This window comes from Vicia villosa, linkage group LG3 (genome assembly GCF_029867415.1).
Source record: "Vicia villosa cultivar HV-30 ecotype Madison, WI linkage group LG3, Vvil1.0, whole genome shotgun sequence".
Classification (NCBI taxonomy): Eukaryota; Viridiplantae; Streptophyta; class Magnoliopsida; order Fabales; family Fabaceae; genus Vicia; species Vicia villosa.
The window spans coordinates 70654578-70674367 of NC_081182.1; the positions used below are offsets into that span (position 1 = coordinate 70654578).

Genomic DNA, 19790 nt, shown 5'->3' on the forward strand with positions numbered 1-19790 from the left:
AAATAGTTTCAATAGTTGATTTTCTTGAATGTTATAACAATAACCCGAGATTACTGAGAAAATGAGACTCTTTAACAATAGATCCATACTTGTTAGTCTCATTCCCTAAGAATTATGAACACATCTTAGACATAAATTGAATATAACACATCAACAAATGAAAGGTGAAATAAGAAATAACATTCCTAAAATAGAAGCCACTGACCCAAACCGAGCTAAAACAGATTAGAGTGCCTTACAAATGCAATGGGTTTGGCAGACCTTGACACGGGGTGAGGCATAACGCTGATAGACCAAGAGATTCACTGATTAAACAATTTTGACAAATTCATAGATTCACTACGAAAATTTTGTCTCAACAGTATGACAAAGCTTTGGCATACATGACAGTTTATTCAACACACACTAAAACCTTACCAAAATGCTCTTTACTCATAGAAAGTAACATCTTGCCTGCTTTTTGATCTGGTGGGTTGTTTTTGGACCCTCACTTCATCAGTCAAAGAGAAGAAGAAAGAAACTTGATAATTAAAAGGCTAGTAATATATTGTCATACAAGTTTCTTATCAAAATATGTGTCTTCCATGCTAGAGATAATACCAAAGACTGTCACTCACTCTAGAGCAAAAGCAGTTTTGAGTCTTGAAAATTACCATCTGTCTAGTGAAATAGTGAAACTAACTAGTTTAACATATCCATAGATCACTTAAACATACATTAACCATGAGTTCACAGCTCTACAAATATGGATGTGTGCAAACCAGCTGCCATGCATAAGTTATTATATTTGCGCCATCAACATCAACCATCCATTGTAACATGAAATTGTTATTAAAACAGTAGCAGTATTCATATGGAAAGGGGTAAGACACAATAATTGGTCATAGATTTCTTTTCTTTTTTTTCCACCAGTTTTAGGTAAATTTCAGTAACATGAATATAGAGTAACAAAATTGTATACAAACCTTCGCAACATTCCTTTCTTGCGTTTCCATGTGTTCAACAAAAATTGTACTCCTTCCTTCAAAGTTTCTCTTTTTCCAGTTTTGTAGTTCCATAATTCGGAGGTTACATATCGCCCACTAGGATTATATTCATTAATCTAGGTATAATTCCAGCTTTTGTTTCATATCCAATTGTTTTTCAATCTGAATGATTTTAGCATGGAGTTCCTTTTGTTTCTGTATAATAGACATTCAAATAGCATAAATACTACGTTATTCTGAACCTGACAAGCACACTTATGTTCATTAACAAAACTAATAAAAAGGCAGTACTGACCTTTTGATCTTCAGCCAGTTTCAAAACATTTTGATCTGCTTTCAGTTGCTCTATTGAAGCAAAATATTATTTAAATGACTTCGCAGACACAGTAAGAACATAATTTCATATCATTAAGAGCATAGAATATAACCACACATCATCAAGGACTTAAGTAACAATTACTGTTACTTAAGAACATTTTGATCTGCTTTCAGTAACAATTACTGTTAAATATTGGTACTATCTTCTCCCACATCATCAAGGACTTAAGTAACAAGCAAGGGAGCACTACCAAGATTAAGATCAAAGACACACTCAGTCGAAGTGCACAAATAGTCTATACATAGATTATAAAGTTCCATTAAGAATTCAATCATGGGCTACTTTCCCTTTTAAAGTAAATACCTTGTTCTGGATTCACAACCTTCAACGAGGTACTACTCGAATAAAAACCAGTTTTATCATGATGCCTGTATTTTCAGAATAAAGTATCCAAAGATTCTACAGAAAATAAACTCCCAACCAATCATTCCATGATTTTTAAACATGATAAGCAAAGTGGATATTGATTAACCTTGGTTGATAAATCCTTCATTGAAAGCACTAACACATCTAAGTATCAATCATGTGGACAAACATTTGTCAAAAAAACCATATGAATAGTAATCAATACCGTACACAAAAAAGTTGCTTCATCAAATATAAATTTTTCTTGAATCCCAATCATAGGGGATGGAGCAAAATAAAAACACTATACCTCCTCAATCTCCTCTGCCAACAAAAAAATCCAAATAATCTTCGCATTCAAAATAACTCACTTCCCTTCTATTAATTCTCTTATTCTTTTACATATGTTTAAAGTTAAAATTTTATGGTTTTTACTTCTAAATTTTTTCACCATGATGCATTTTATGAATAGAGCAATATGTGATTCTTGTCTTTCTATATAATGTGTTTTTTTCACAGTGGAATATGCCACAAACGCACGTCTAACTAGCTATGCTCTTAAACTCTCGGCAAAATGACATCAAAATCATGCTAGAATTTCTTAGTTCTTAAGCATTGAAACCTGGGTTTTTTGTTCTAAACAGCTAGAATTTCTAACTACTTAAATTCTAAAATTTTTAACTTCTTATATTCACAGCAAAATGACATCGAAACTATGCTAGAATTTTTAAGTTCTTAAGCATTGAAACCTACATTTTTTTATTCTAAACTCTTAACGTCAAACCAACACACCCAATTAGAAAATTAAATTTTTTGCACATTTAAATTGAGCAACATTTACATTTCTCACATTTTTATTTTTTCCCCCCTCAATGTTTACGACTATACTTCCAAATCTTAATCATTCCTACAAAATTAGATTCAAACATGTATATGCCAAATCTTTTAAATCAAGCAATCTCGATTTCGATAATCACACAATCTAACCAATTTTTAGGATCAATGCTAACATGCAACCTTTCTCAGTATTGAATATTGATTAATATTTGAAGCACTTCTTACATCAAATTAAAAGAATAAAAATAGTGAAAATGAAGTAAAAAAAAATTAAAATCCAAAGAAGTAATTTATTTATAACTAAAATAGATCCCCTAGGCAAGCAAGCAAGAAACCTGACACCACCTAGACTAAAACCAGCAAACCAGTATCACATTAATTCTGAAAACCAACACAACTCACAATGTTCCAAAACTGTCGTGCAACATCTTTTTGTACAAGAGATCACTTTAATTCTTTAGGATCCCTTGGAAGTGACCAAATTATGCTGACTATCCTAGAAAATACTCCGCCTTTATCGATTCTAGCGGTGAACCGCTCCGAATGTGCCAAGCTTTCCCACTGTAACACCAAAATCATCCCGAGCTATTGACAAGTACACAGCAGACCCAAAACAACTGACCAAAACTATAAGAATGCAACACTGGAATAAAACAGTTAAACAGAGGCAAAAAACCAGACCCTCTCCCTAACAGCAACCTACACCACACCATGCAACCGAATCCTTAGAGATACGCTACTCAAACTAAAATAACAACCAGACCTGCGAACTCAAAAACCATCACATCACTGCAGTGAAACTCTAGATTCTCCGCTACTTACTCGAATATCCAACCGGAACATGAAACAGAAAACTGATGGACCATCTGCCTCAACACTTTCTCCAAACCTGAAAAATCCAAATTCTGCTAAATTTGAGCCTGCACAGCTCCCAGATTCAGCAAAACACCTGCAACACCTTCTCGCCACCCAATCTTTCAAACGCCACTAACACCTTAAACATTCCCTTGGATTTGATATCCATTGATCGAGAGAGTAGTTGAATTCGCCAACTTTACCTTTAAGCCACCTCCAAGAAGTCAACTGCACCTCATCAACAATAGCAAAATCATCTTTTTCCACTTGCTTAAAGATTTTTACATTCCGCCTCCTCCATTTAATCCAAATGAATACAAACCAAATTACCAAATACCTCTCCATGATGACACTGCCCCCACAAACAGCCATCTGAACTGAAAAAAGTTTGAAGCTGCGGAATTATGCAGCCCCCTGTGACAATTCAGCCATCTTAGGATCTCGTTCCAAGCCTCAAAATCTATCAGACATTAGAAGAACAAGTGCTCAACACTCTCCCCTCTTCCGTAGCCAAACACGCGAGAATTTCGAGATTCAACCAAGATGCCTCTTTTGATCAAATTATCTCTCGTCGGGACTTTGTTGTGCTACATCTCTAGACAAAAGCGAAGACTTTTGGCGGCACCAAATTACACCAAGCATCAGAAAAAACCTATCTTCATTAGATTCTGCTGCCCGGCCATCAATGATCAATGCATAAGCTTCTTTGACAGAATACTCATTTTTGAGCCATCTCCATCTATCCTTCGTGTCAGCTCTCATTCTGACTCTTTGCACCTTTTCTATAATTTCTTCCTCTAACTTCTTGTTATCCTCAACAACCATTCCATGCCATCTATTAATCCACACATGTCTCCCATCTCTTATCTCTACTTCCCAATAAGGCCAAATTAAATCTCTTAAGGATTTTATCCCCAAACCCCCTTCTTCCTTCGCACGACACACCTTCTCCCACTTAACCCAATTCACTTTTTCTACTTTCTATCCCTCCACTCAACAGAAAAATTTTAAAAGTAGATTCTAGCATAGCGACAATACATGTTGAAGCTTTGAAGAAAGATAGTAGACTGGTAAAGCATACAAGACAACTTTCAGTAGGATAATACAGCCACCCACTGAAATATGTTAATTGTTCCACGAAGACTACTATTTCTAACTGTTTCCACCACAGGTATCCACTCTCGTTCACTCCGATGATTGCTTCCCACCGGCAGCCCTAAATACTAAAAGTTTACTCCCCCACTTTACAATTTAAAGCAATTGTTGCCTCCTCCAGCCAAGATTGGTTTAAATTAACCCCTGTTAACGAACTCTTGTGAAAATTCACTTTCAACCCAGACACCAATTCAAATAACTGCAAGATTGCCTTAACTGCCAAGATATTCTTCCAGCTTCTCTCACATACTATAATTGTATCGTATGCGTATTGAATATGTGAAATCTTCACCTAGCCATTTCCAACCTGATATCCGTCAAAAAGGTTCTTTTTTACACTTTTGGACATCATTAGATTCAGACCCTCTGCCGCTGTCAGTAACAAAAACGGTGACAACGGGTCCCATTGCCTAAGACTTATCCCGACTACAAATTCTTTAGTTGGTCTCCCATTTACCAACACCAAACTTTTTTCCTACGCCTAGCATCGTCTACCAACTCATTTGCTATAAGAATGCAATCTAGCACCACGAACTATCCTCCCATTCATATGAAACTCTCCAATTAATCTAATGAAGTCACTTTTAATCACATCCCAGAACTCTTTAATAAATCCAAACGATACATCATCTGAACCTCTGGACCTGAATTCTTCGAACAATCACAATCCCAAACTGTCCTTCAAATATCTTCCTCTTAAAATTCCTCTGTAAGCACAATATTATCCTACGCTTTGATCTTTCTAAACTCAAACTCATTTAGAACTGGTCTATTCACCGTTTTGCCTCTGAAACACTTTTGAGAAGTGATCATAAATTTATTGTTTTATTTCTTGAACCCCACTTATCAAAGCATCTTGAGACTCTAAGCTACATATCTCGTTTGTCTTCCTTCTAATCATTACACATTGGTGGAAGAATCCAGAGTTTGCCCCCTTTTTAGTCATTTAAGCCAAATCAAATGAGTAGGTAAATGCTTAATCACACAATCTAACCAATTTCTAGGATCAATGCTTAACCTGAACCTTTCTCAGTATTGATTACTATTTGAAGCACTTCTTTCATCAAATTAAAAGAATAAAAATAGTGAAAATGAAGTAAAAAAATTTAAAAGCCAAAAAGTAATTTATTTATAACTTAGATCCAAGGTAAGCAAGCAACCAGACACACCTAGACTAAAACTAGCAACCCAGTATGACATTGATTCTACAAAACCTCTTGATAGGTGATTGGCATAATGTGCCAGTACTGTTATTCCAAGATCAACCAAGCTCACAATTTACTTAGTGCTCTTAACCAATCAAGCCTCTGATTGAAAAGTGGAAATAAACAATGCCATTATCTTCAGTTTTATCCAGTGCTTTGCTCATTCCAGTCAAATTATCAACTGAATCCATATTGCTCGACAATAATAGCAGTTCGAAAACTGTCGTGCAACATCTTTCTGTACTAGAGATCACTTTAATTCTTTAGGATCACTTGGAAGTGAACCAAATTATGCTGACTAACCTAGAAAATACTTTATCGTTATCGATTCCAGCGGTGAACCGCTCCAAATGTGCCAAGCTTTCCCACTGTAAAACCAAAATCATCCCAAGCTATAGACAAATACACAACTGCACAAAAACCACGATGCAAGCCTGCGCAGGACAGTTTTGCTTCAAAGCAAAACTGCTCTAGTCAGCTTAAACCACCAGGACCACATAATTAAAATCACTGCAAAATGCTGTTTGGATGCTCTAACACAACAAGAGTAAACTACCGATTTTCTAATCCAGTAACAACCACAATCAAAACAGCCTGATCCACACAGCAGAGTTCATCCACTATCCGACCAAATTAAAGTACCCACAGATCCCATCAACTGAAAAAGATCAAATGTCTAGGCTTATCTGATGACTCTACCAATATCCACACCAAACAAACTGGTTCCATCATATTGCTGAAACAACACTGACAATCTAAATTTTGGAACAAAATGAAATGTGAAAACATTATTGTGAAACAGTCAATCAGCAGTTGATCCATTTCTGGAACAAAATGAAATGTGAAAACATTATTGTGAAACAGTCAGTCAGCAGTTGATCCAAATTCTGGAACAAAATGAAAAGTAAAAATATTGTGAAACAGTCAGTCAGCACTTGATCCAATTCTGGAACAAAATGAAATGTGAAAAACATTATTGTGAAACAGTCATCAGTAAGCAGTTGATCCAATTCTGGAACAAAATGAAATACGAAAACATTATTGTGAAACAGTCAGTCAGCAGTTGACCCGAATCAAGACCGATAGCCCACCAATACCAATGCCAGGTACACATATTTATCCGCCAACGCATAGTTTTGAATCAACCGATAGCCCACCAATACCAATACCAATACCAATACCATGTACACGCATTTATCCGCCAACGCATAGTTTCGAATGAAGACCGATAGCCCACCAATACCAATACCAGGTACAACCATTTATCCGCCAACGCATAGTTTCAAATCAAGACCAATAGCCCCCCAATTCCAGTTTGGTAATTCCATAATTCAGAGGTTACATATCGTCTCTGTCAAAGCTGCCACCACTGCATTATATGCTTTTTCACCCACTTCTTTTCCCAGTCCATTCAACTTCGCTTACACTTAATGCCGAATCTTTTAAATCAAGCAATCTCTATTTCCATAATCACACAATTTAACCAATTTCTAGGACCAATGCTTAACCTGCAATCTTTCTCACTATTGACTAATATATTTGAAGCACTTCTTTCATCAAATTAAAAGAATACAAATGGTGACAATGAAGTAAACAAAATTTTAAAATAGCAAAAAAGTCATTTATTTATAATTAAAATATATCCATGGCATAAGATATGCCAGTACTGAACAAAAATAGAGTCAGCCATAAAGGCATTGAAGCGAACCAAACTATAGAATAAAAATAAAACTCAATTTCAAGAGGGAGACACTACCTAGACTAAAACCAGCAAAACAGTATCACTTTAATGCAGCAAAACCTCTTAATCGGTAGTCAGCATAATGTGCCAGGACTGATATTCCAAGACCAACACAGTTCTTGACCATCCAGCCTCTGAATGGAAACTGGAAATAAACAATGCTTTTATCTTTAGTTTTATCCAGCTCGACAATAATAGCAGTTCCAAAACTGCCGTGCAACATCTTTCTGTAAAAGAGATCACTTTAATTCTTTAGGATCCCTTGGAAGTGAACCAAATTATGCTAGCTATCCTAGAAAATACTCTGCCGTTATCGATTCTAGCGGTGAACCGCTCCAAATGTGCCAAGCTTTTCCACTGTAACACCAAAAACATCCCAAGCTATTGACAAGTACACAGCTGCACAAAAACCATTATGCGAGCCTGCGCAGGACACCTATGCTTCAAAGCAAAACTGCTGCAGTCAGCTTAAACCACCAGTACCACACGGGATTAAAATTGCTGCAAAATGCTGTCAGGATGCTCTAATAAAGCGAGAGTCAACTACCGATTTTCTGATCCAGTGGTTACAACCACAATTAAAACAGCCTGATCCACACAGCAGAGTTCATCCACTACATCCACTATTCGACCAAATTAAAGTACCCACAGATCCCATCAACTGAAAAAGATTAAATGTCTAGGCTTATCTGATGACTCTACCAATATCCACGCCAAACAAACTGGTTCCATCATAAAGCTGAATCAACACTATGACAATTCAAATTCTGGAACAAAATGAAATGTGAAAACATTACTTTGAAACAGTCAGTCAGCAGTTGATCCAATTCTTTTGGTTCCTCTAAAACATCCTTGTTGTTTGAATACTTTTTCATCGTGAAAATTCCGAGCCAATTACTAACAATATACCATATGCATGAAAAAATAGGACGCAATAAAAATGGTGAGATATGATTTCCAGTATACCAAATACTCTCTTTGAAATATCGTGGAAATTCGAGCCAATTACTAACAATATACCATATGCATGAAAACATAGCACACCATAGAAATTATTAGATATGATTTCCAGTATAACAACTACAAAATTTGAAATATCATAGAAATTCCGACCCAATTACTAACAATATACCATATGCATGAAAACATAGCACACCATAAAAATTGTGAGATATGATTTCCAGGATACCAACAACTCTCTTTGAAATATCGTAGAAATTACAAGCCAATTACCAATAGCCCATCAATACCAATACCAAGTACACACATGTATCCTCCAACGCATAGTTTCGAATCAAGACTGATAGCCCACCAATACCAATACCATGTACACACATTTATCCACCAACGCATAGTTTCGAATCAAGACCGATAGCCCACCAATACCAAAACCAGGCACACACATTTATCCGCCAACGCATAGTTTTGAATCAAGACCAATAGCCCACCAATATCAACATCTGGTACACACATTTATCCGCCAACGCATAGTTTCAAATCAAGACCAATAGCCCACCAATACCAATACCAGGTACACACATTTATCCGCCAACACATTGTTTCGAAGCAAGACCAATAGCCCACCAATACCAATACTAGGCACACACATTTATCCGCCAACGCATAGTCTCGAATCAAGACTGATAGCCTACCAATATCAAGTACACACATTTATCCACCAATGCATTCGAATCAAGACCGATAGCCCACCAATACCAAAACTAGGTACACACATTTATCCGCCAACGTATAGTTTCGAATCAAGACTGATAACCCACCAATACCAAAACTAGGTACACACATTTATCCGCCAACGCATAGTTTCAAATCAAGACCGATATCCCACCAATACCAATATCAGGTACACATTTATCCGTCAATGCATAGTTTCGAATCAAGACCGATAGCAAAAACAAACTTCATAAAAATCAACATTCATAAAGAAAATGAAAAGTTACGGAGCTCACATCAAGTGTACATTTTGAAAGATCTATCACAGCAGAAAAAAACTCGGCATCTGTGGATTCCATCCCTACGGTTGTCTGACCGCTGCTCAATTACAACAAAATCATCAAATTTCTAAAACATGTTAATCAAGCTTTTTATATACGCACCGATTCTTCAACGGGAAAACAACATGCAACTGTTTCCCCATCCAAAAATCAAATAAGTGCAAAAAATTTGTAAAGAAAAAACAAATTTCGTAGGAATCAAGAATTCGTAAAGTTTCGGGGCTCATATCAAGTGTAAATTTGGAAAGATCTATCCCAGTAGGAAAAAACTCAATTCAATTTGAAGGGACGGAAAGACAAAGAGGAGAAAGAAGAAGACGGCAGAATATGAGTTACCAAAGCCAAACCCCTTCGATGAAAAGGGATGGCGGCACCTTCAAATTCTGACCTATACAAAGATTATAAGGTTCCAATAAGAATTCAATCATGAGGTACTTTCCCTTTTAAAGTAAATACACCTGCAATCCAAACACTACCTTGTTCTGGATTCACAACCTTCAACGAGGTACTACTCGAACAATTACCAGGTTTATCATATTTCCAATATTTTTAGAATTAACTATCCGAAGATTCAACGGAAAATAAACTCCCAACCAATCATTCCATGATTTTAAACATGCTAAGCAAAGTGGATATTGATTAAGCTTGGTTGATATCCTTCATTGAAAGCACTAACACATCTAAGTATCAATCATATGGACAAACATTTGTCAAAAAAACCATATGAGTAATAATCAATAGCGTACACAAAAAAATTGTTTCATTAAATATAAAGTTTTCGTGAATCCCAATCATAGAGGATGGAGCAAAATAAAAACACTATACCTCCTCAATCTCCTCTGCCAACTTTTTTCTTTCACTTTCATTATGCGCTTCACGTTTTTCCAAAGCAATTCTCCGCAATTCAAGCTCACTTTTCTGAGATTTTAGTTGCGATTTAAGCTTTTCGTGATCATTAAAAATCCTTTGGAAGTGATCCTGAGCACTTGCCTGTACTTTCTTCATCTCTAAATTCAAAAGATCACGAAATTTAGAATAAATAATCAATTCTTAAAATTTTAAAACAAAGTTCAAGCATAATATTCATCCGAAATCAATTAAACTATGCCATATTTTAGGGTGCAATCATTGCAATGATTCTAGCAATATTTGGCACCACCACAGTGGCAGTTGTATGTGTAACCAAAGCACCAGTTGCAAATCAGAAACATGAAAAACTAAACACCCACAACCATAACATATACTATCTACCTTCATTATAATATTGAATGAGTAAATCTTTTTCTGTCATGGCAGAATTCATTTTCGACGTAGTCTCGGTGCATCTTGCTTCAATCTCAAATAAGTGCTTGTTTTTAACTTGAATAATGTTGGTCAATTGGACACGAGTTTATCTTGCCTTCGAGCCTCTTCTTCCATAAGTTCCGGTATAGTTTTAACATCAGCCATCTTTCGCAGATGTTCATCAATGATGTTATTCAAATTGTAATCATCTGCTCGGGCAACCCATCCATAAAGACCCGTCTTCGGCCCGGTATTAACAAACCAATCCTTTTTCCCAAGATGTTCTAACGCATACACTTTTTAAAATGCAAGTGCATTATCTAAGTCAGGCCAGTTTTTATTGAATCCACAAGAACAGTTCCGGAGAGACCTCTGTAATTCCATAAAGGATTGACTCGAATCGGATTGAAACCCCTACTTCTATACTCATCTTTAATTCTTAGTTGTCTATTCTTTCTTTCACCTATTGATCCCCTATGACATTTCCAAACAGGGCTCGACACCAGTAAGTCCCTCAGATAACAAAAAGTGACAGAATTATAGGTTCAAAAGGCCAAATAGATAAAAAGAGAACCATGTTTAACAGAAACATACTCTTTCTTTCCCGTAAATCATGACAACTTTGAACGGATGCCAATTTGGGTCTTTTATATACTCTTCCCACAATGAACATAGTTCTGTAGCTTTGTCTTCGGCTTCCTCATTATATCTTTGCTTCATAGCTTCAAGGAATGGCTCAGTGTCAACTTTTTTCTTTCACTTTCATTATGTGCTTCACGTTTTTCCAAAGCAATTCTCCGCAAATCAAGCTCACTTTTCTGAAATTCCAGTTTCGATTTAAGCTTTTTGTGATCATTAAAAATCCTTTGGAAGTGATCCTTAGCACTTGCCTGTATTTTCTTCATCTCTAAATTCAAATATCACGAAATTTAGAATTAATAATCAATTCTGACAATTGTAAAATAAAGTTCAAGCATAATATTCGTCCGAAATCAATTTAATTAAACTGGCAGTTGTATGTATAACCAAAGCACAAGTTGCAAATCAGAAACACGAAAAGCTAAACACCCACATCCACAACACATACAAGTCCTGATCCAAATTAGTGAAAAGTAACTCAGGCTCAATAAATCTACCTTTATTATAAGAATGAGTAAATTGTTTTCTGTCATAGCAGAATTCATATTTTCCGTAGTCTAGTCTAGGTGCATCTTGCTTCAATCTCAAATAAGTGCTTGTTTTTCACTTGAATAATGTTGGTCAAATTGGACACGAGTTTATCTTGCCTCCGAGCCTCCTCTTCCATAAGTTCCGGTAGGGTTTTGACATCAGCCATCTTCGACGTACTCATAATCTGAGTCAAAAGCATTTTCTGCATCGTCTATCTCGCCATAAGCTACTTTCTTTTTACTAAACTTTATCGTTTTGACCTTCTAAGCCTTTAATTGTTCGATTTGTGGAACTTTGTCGGCCAATTGGGCCATGTCCATTAGGTATTGGATATCCGATTTCTTTCTTGGATTACTAAACAATGCCTTTATCTTTAGTTTTATCCAGCTCGACAAGAGATTACTTTAATTCTTTAGGATCCCTTGGAAGTGTACCAAATTATGCCGACTATCCTAGAAAATACTATGCCGTTATCGATTCTAGCGGTGAACCGCTTCAAATGTGCCAAGCTTTCCCACTATAACACCAAAATCATCCCAAGCTACTCAAGTACAAAGCTGCACAAAAACCACTATGCGAGCCTGCGCAGGACAGCTATGCTTCAAAGCAAAACTACTCCAGTCAGCTTAAACCACCAGTACCACACAGGATTAAAATTGCTGCAAAATGCTATCAGGATGCTCTAAAACAGTGAGTCAACTACTGATTTTCTGATCCAGCTACAACCACAATCAAAACAGCCTGATCCACACAGCAGACTTCATCCACTATCCGACCAAATTAAAGTACCCACAGATCCCATCAACTGGAAAGGATCAACTATCTAGGCTTTATCTGATGACACTACCAATATCCACACACCAAACAAATTGGTTCCATCATAGAGCTGAATCAACACTATGAAAATTCAAATTATGGAACAAAATGAAATGTGAAAACATTATTGGGAAAGAGTCAGTCAGCAGTTGATCCAATTCTGGAACAAAATAAAATGTGAAAACATTATTACGAAAATTCAGTCAGTCAGTCAGAAGTTGATCCAATTCTTTTTGTTCCTCTAAGACATCCTTGATGTTTGAATACTTTTTCATCTTGAAAATTCTGAGCCAATTTCTAACAATATACCATATGCATGAAAAAATAGGACACCATAAAAATGGTGAGATATGATTTCCAGTATACCACACCCGACAACGCATAATTTCGAATCAAGACTGATAGCCCACCAATACCAATACAAGGTACACACATTTATCCGCCAACGCATAGTTTCGAATCTAGACCGATAGCCAACCAATACCAATACAAGGTACACACATTTATCCGCCAATGCATAGTTTCGAATCAAGACTGATAGCCCACCAATACCAATACCAGGTACACACATTTATCCGCCAACGCATAGTTTCGAATCAAGACTGATAGCCCACCAATAACGATACCAAGTACACACATTTATCCGCCAACGCATAGTTTCGAATCAAGACCGATAGCCTACCAATACCAATACTAGGTACACACATTTATCCGCCAACGCATAGTTTCGAATCAAGACCGATAGCCTACCAATACCAATACTAGGTACACACATTTATCCGCCAACGCATAGTTTCGAATCAAGACCGATAGCCAACCAATACCAATACAAGGTACACACATTTATCCGCCAATGCATAGTTTCGAATCAAGACCGATAGCCAACGAATACCAATATAAGGTACACACATTTATCCGCCAATGCATAGTTTCGAATCAAGACCGATAGCCCACAAATACCAATACCAGGTACACACATTTATCCGCCAACGCATAGTTTCGAATCAAGACTGATAGCCCACCAATAACGATACCAAGTACACACTTTTATCCGCCAATGCATAGTTTCAAATCAAGACCGATAGCCCACCAATACCAATACTAGGTACACACATTTATCCGCCAACGTATAGTTTCGAATCAAGACTGATAGCCCACCAATAACGATACCAAGTACACACATTTATCCGCCAACGCATAGTTTCGAATCAAGACCGATAGCCTACCAATACCAATACTAGGTACACACATTTATCCGCCAACGCATAGTTTCGAATCAAGACCGATAGCCAACCAATACCAATACAAGGTACACACATTTATCCGCCAATGCATAGTTTCGAATCAAGACCGATAGCCAACCAATACCAATATAAGGTACACACATTTATCCGCCAATGCATAGTTTCGAATCAAGACCGATAGCCCACAAATACCAATACCAGGTACACACATTTATCCGCCAACGCATAGTTTCGAATCAAGACTGATAGCCCACCAATAACGATACCAAGTACACACTTTTATCCGCCAACGCATAGTTTCAAATCAAGACCGACAGCCAACCAATACCAATACAAGGTACACACATTTATCTGCCAATGCATAGTTTCAAATCAAGACCAATAGCCCACCAATACCAATACCAGGTAACACATTTATCCGACAACGCATAATTTCGAATCAATACTAATAGCCCACCAATACCAATACAAGGTACACACATTTATCCGCCAACGCATAGTTTCGAATCAAGACCGACAGCCAACCAATACCAATACAAGGTACACCCATTTATCCGTCAATACATATTTCGAATCAAGACCGATAGCCCACCAATACCATTACCAGGTACACACATTTATCCGCCAACGTATAGTTTCGAATCAAGACCGATAGCAAAAACAAATTTCATAAAAATTAACATTCGTAAAGAAAATGAAAAGTTACGGAGCATATCAAGTGTTAATTTTGAAAGATCTATCACAGTAGGAAAAAAAACTCAGCATCTGTGGATTCCATCCCTACGGTTGCCTGACCGCTGCTCAATTACAACAAAATCACAAAATTTCTGAAAACATGTTAATCAAGCTTTTTATATACGCACCGATTCTTCAAGGAGAAAACAACATGCATCTGTTTCCCCATCTAAACATCAAATAAGTGCAAAAAAACGACAACAGATCTTAAAGAAAAAACAAATTTCATAAAAATCAAGAATTCGTAAAGTTTCGGGGCTCATATCACAGTAGGAAAAAACTCAATTCAATTTGAAGGGACGGAAAGATGAAGCGGAGAAAGAAGAGGACGGCAGAATATGAGATACCAAAGCCAAACCCCTTCGTTGAAAAGGGATGGCGGCACCTTCAAATTCTGACCTATATTTTTTTTTCTTTTCTTGATTTTGAGATGGAATTAGAATTGGTATTTCCTACTAAAGCCTCTCTCATTATAATCATTGCCCCTTTCGATTCGACCTTCAACGGAATAGCTGAAGGTAGTGACAATAGAATTTAACCCACGAACATGATTATACAGAATAGAGCACCGGCGGCCAGTTTTAAGCTTTCAATTTTCCTAAAATATTTAATATAAACAAGATCTGATTTAAAAGATTTGATTTAAACGATCTGATTTAAAAGATTTGATTTAAACGATCTGATTTAAAAGATCTGATTTAATTAAATGTATGTAACAAAATTATTTTATAAAATAAAAATGAATTACAATTATTTATTATTATTATTATTATTATTATTATTATTATTATTATTATTATTATTATTATTATTATTATTATTATTATTATTATTATACAAAAGAGAGAATCAAAAATATATATTTTGTCAATAGTGAATTTAAAACATCTAAAAATATATTTTGTACTGATATTTTTTTAAGGTAATCAGTCCAAATATGTTTTAAATTAGCATAGATAAGAAAAGTACACAATATTTATGAATGTGCTTACGTTCAACAATATTATTTTATTGTGGAGTATAGGAACAAGATTATTGATGTATTATATGTGGTTGATGTACTTTTAACCATACAAGAATTATCACTAGTAAAATGTGAATAGAATCATAAAATTAATTTTGAATTTTCTTTAAAAAAAAATGAAATACATCTAATAGTTATGAAATATAAATCTACATATATCTAAAAAGGACAAAGATATATAGTTTCCATGCATCAAAATGAACGACATAAAAAAATAAGATAATTAGCTTATTTCTGATACTATTAAGGAAGAAAGACCGAACATGCTTCCAAAGCTATCATGATTCATAATCTAAAAATTACAAATGAGACAAGTGAGGAATTATAATTTTGGATTTTTTTAGACTTTGATGACCTAATCGGCATTGAAAAAATTTGAAAATTTTATAGTATGAGTGAAAACAATTGTAGGTGAAGTGTGAATGTAATAAAATCTATGTGACTCATACACCAATTATCTGCTTCATAATTCAATCATATATAACAATAGAATCAGGAGTGAAAATTATGTGTCAATTTAGACTTCAAGTTAAAATAACTAACATAAATTAAATGGGAATTATTTAATGCATCTTTATGGGGTGAAAAACACCTATGAAAATCCTAAATTGTCCTTCAGAGATGCATCTTCAAACGAACCACAAAAAAATTTAGAAAATTCGTTTGGATATGCATATCCGAAAACATGGTTGGAAAGAATGGTTGGCATAAACATAATTATTTTTGACTCTTTTTTTTAAAAGAATCAATGTCGATTTGATTTGTAATTTGGTTAAGCCGTTAATAAACACGCAAACAGAAAACAATAAAACAAACACAATGAAGATAGGTAATATTATTCTGATATAGCCAATAATAATACAAATGTTGTTCAGAAAGTACGGAATGTAATATTAATTCATCGACAAATAAAAAAAGAAAGGAATAGCCTACTGCACATGTCTTATCCTAACTCCCTGACCCCTTATCTACCTTATGTATCCCACAACACTCGATGCCTCCCTAACCATCCTTTCTACGATGGTCACCGCTTCAAAACTGTCTTCTCTCAATCACACGTAAGTCTAAAGCTTTTTGCCCAAGCAATTGTATACGCTGACAAATCGGCAAGACATCAGTGGCATGATCATCATGGGTCTGCTGGTTCTCCAAGATCTCCTCATGAGCTGGCATTTGTGGACGACCGGGAGCGTATGGTGTCATGATAGGGTGTGACACTTTGTAGAACCATGTCATGTATCTCTCCACACAATGTCAACTACTCGATGGTGACATCATCTGATACTTCTTTAGCATCATATGTTGCTTCAATCCTGAAAGATGTCATCGAGATCACGATGGACAATATTGTCAGGAGCAGCCTGAAAGGTAGATCTGGGGATGGTCTACACATAACCAAAGTGTCGCATGCATCGCTTAGGAAGATACCTAGCCATAATATTACTCCCACATGTCAACCACTATGAGTATAATGAGATGGGGTCGAAAGGGACCATCTCCCTGTGATCCCCGTAAGGCATCCTGTTTTTGTCATCATGAATGGTCCGATAAGATACACCTGAAACGACGGCACAACATTATTCCCTTTTTTGTAAGAGATACATGGCAGCCTGCGGTAACTCTTCACGATACTCCTCATCAATGTAGAACTCATGAATATGGTGGAAGTGGGAAATGATTCATCACTAAAAAACGAATAAGAGCTGTGTAAGAACAAACTATTAAAACCAAATTAAAATTAATAGTTTGAATGAAAAGTACTGTTAGCAGTGTACAAGAGCCTGTCAACTTTCTTGTCCTCTAGTTAGAAGCTTCATTCAGCTTTTGGTATAGGTATATCAAACAGTCGGCCCTCAGTTCTACTCGCTAACTGAATCCAAATCAAAGAAGTACTATAGGTATGCAACATCCAGGTAGGTTGCACTTTTGTCCACAAAAATGGACGAGTCAACCAAGAAAATGAAGTAACGCCGTAAAGCACAAACACAATGGTATTGTACTTAAAAATCATTGTCCTCGCTCGCGAATGCTTCTGACGCATTCATGTGCTCTTCAAATAGTGCCACCGGGAAGGAGAACTTGACATGAGCTCCATTAGTTGAGGCACACTGGTCATAAGCGTGTTATAATTCAGCTCCTAGACATTCGACCATCCATTCAATCGCATCATTACGATTGATCTGAGAGTGGTTAAGAAACCTCCCTATAATAGAAAGGTGTAACAGGCATGCAACGTCATCTAATGTGATCGTCATTTCCCCAACAGGAAAGTGAAAAGATGAGGTTTCCTTGTGCCATCTGTTAGCTCCTTCTTTTTGGAGTTGGCAGAATTTTGCTAAAACACGCTGTCTGAAGGACGTTAAGCAATATGTCATAACATCTTGATCTCTTGTTACAAATGAGTGTGAGCTTATAGGAAAAAACATATGTCATGTATGATGTCGTGACATCCTGTATCAGAAGATATGCACAAGCTGTTTGGAATCTTGACAAATTTGATTTATTTTTAATTTATTCTGTGATGTTTCCTTTCGATATATTTCAGTGATTTACGTCGGTCAAGAATATTTAATCTAGAACAAAGGAATCAAATCTCCACCAGAATTAAAGTTTCTAAAATTAGAAGATTGAAACAATATTTATTTTCAAGATTCAAAAAGATTTCTCTGCAGATTTGTTGCAACTCTTAGCTTGTGGATCAAGTAAAGTGTCTCGAAGCATATGGATTGCTGAAGACTATTTAAAGAGATCCCTAGACCTAATGTAACTAAAATTTCATAATTGTAAAATTAGTAGAAGGTTAGAAATCTTAGATTTTGATAGTCTCTTGTGTTTCAAGTCTCCCATGTATCTTTTGATACTGTGTGGCAGACTGTATGTTGCTCGACTATTTTTCAAGTTGTTTTTTCTCATTCAGAAGCTCTTCAGTAATGAGTTGAGTTATTTGTTCTCACTCTTAAAGCTTTTAAGCAAAAGAGTATAGTTCTTGTATTGGAAGTGTGATCTTCTAAATTGGTTTATTTTTTATACAGTCACTGGACTGGGGTTGTTAGATATCACTGCGGTGATTTAGGTTGTGGTGTGTCGACTTCCCAGGTCTATTTGTCAACGTCTAGGTAGAAGTAGCGTTGGGTAGTGATTTGGCGAGAAGTTGTAAACTGAGACTGTTTAGCTTTGAACTAATACTATTGATAGTAGACTTACTTCCTAACTTGGTGACCTCCAAATTATGTGTTATTTTCACTGAACTGGGTTAACGTCTCTATGTGTTATTTATCATTCTATAATTTTATGTTTCAGTATTAAATTTAGTCTGATGAAACTGGTTTGTTTCTAGATGTTGTAACATCTATCTTGACATCATGTAAGACAGTTGTGTTAGCATATGTTATGCTTGTACCAGAGAATTTCACCATCTCTCGCAAAATGCCCCCTCTATATCGTGGACGATAGCCCCCTAACCGAAACAACATAGTCCGACAAGTCTAGAGCCAAGGATGGCCTCCCTGAACCAATCCTCCCCGGGCTAAACAAGATAAAATATTTTTCACGCGTGGTTCACGGACTTTATAACTGACGTTTCCTGTAAAAATAAAAATTAGTATCAATGTTGGTTATTAAAAATAAAAGTTAATATTAATGTGTAAACAAAAATACATCTCCTTCCTAAACATGCGGAGTGACATGGATGTCGTAATATATCAAAAGAGAGGTGTCATAAGGTCCTCTTGGGTACTCTTGGATTTATGGTAATTTTGTTATTACATTTTATTTATGTAATTTTGTTAATTTTGATAGGGAAGAAAAAAAAGCCAAAAAATATTTATAAAAAAATTAAAATATAAATGAGTGTAAAGCAATGAATCATATATTTCACACGAGTACATAGTGTAAGCATATTTGTATTTTTATTTAAAATTTTAATTGCACTATGTACTCGTAAAACCAAAAAAGCCATAAAAACTCAACAAAATATATTTTTGGCTTTTTTTTCTTCCATAT

The 19790-nt window shown here is 35.8% G+C and overlaps 1 long non-coding RNA gene across 3 annotated transcripts; it reads right to left on the bottom strand.

The window, feature by feature from the left end:
* Positions 1-506: 506 nt before the first annotated feature.
* Positions 507-15376, bottom strand: LOC131661822 (uncharacterized). Of its 3 annotated transcripts, none has more exons than XR_009301268.1 (4): positions 11936-15376; positions 10767-11706; positions 10341-10522; positions 507-9552 (listed from the first exon to the last, which is right to left on the bottom strand). It is a non-coding gene; the product is annotated as an uncharacterized LOC131661822 (long non-coding RNA). The 3 variants fall into 3 exon arrangements; XR_009301267.1 differs by having other exon boundaries at positions 507-1181; positions 1282-10522; XR_009301266.1 differs by having other exon boundaries at positions 507-10522; positions 11936-15375.
* Positions 15377-19790: the final 4414 nt, after the last annotated feature.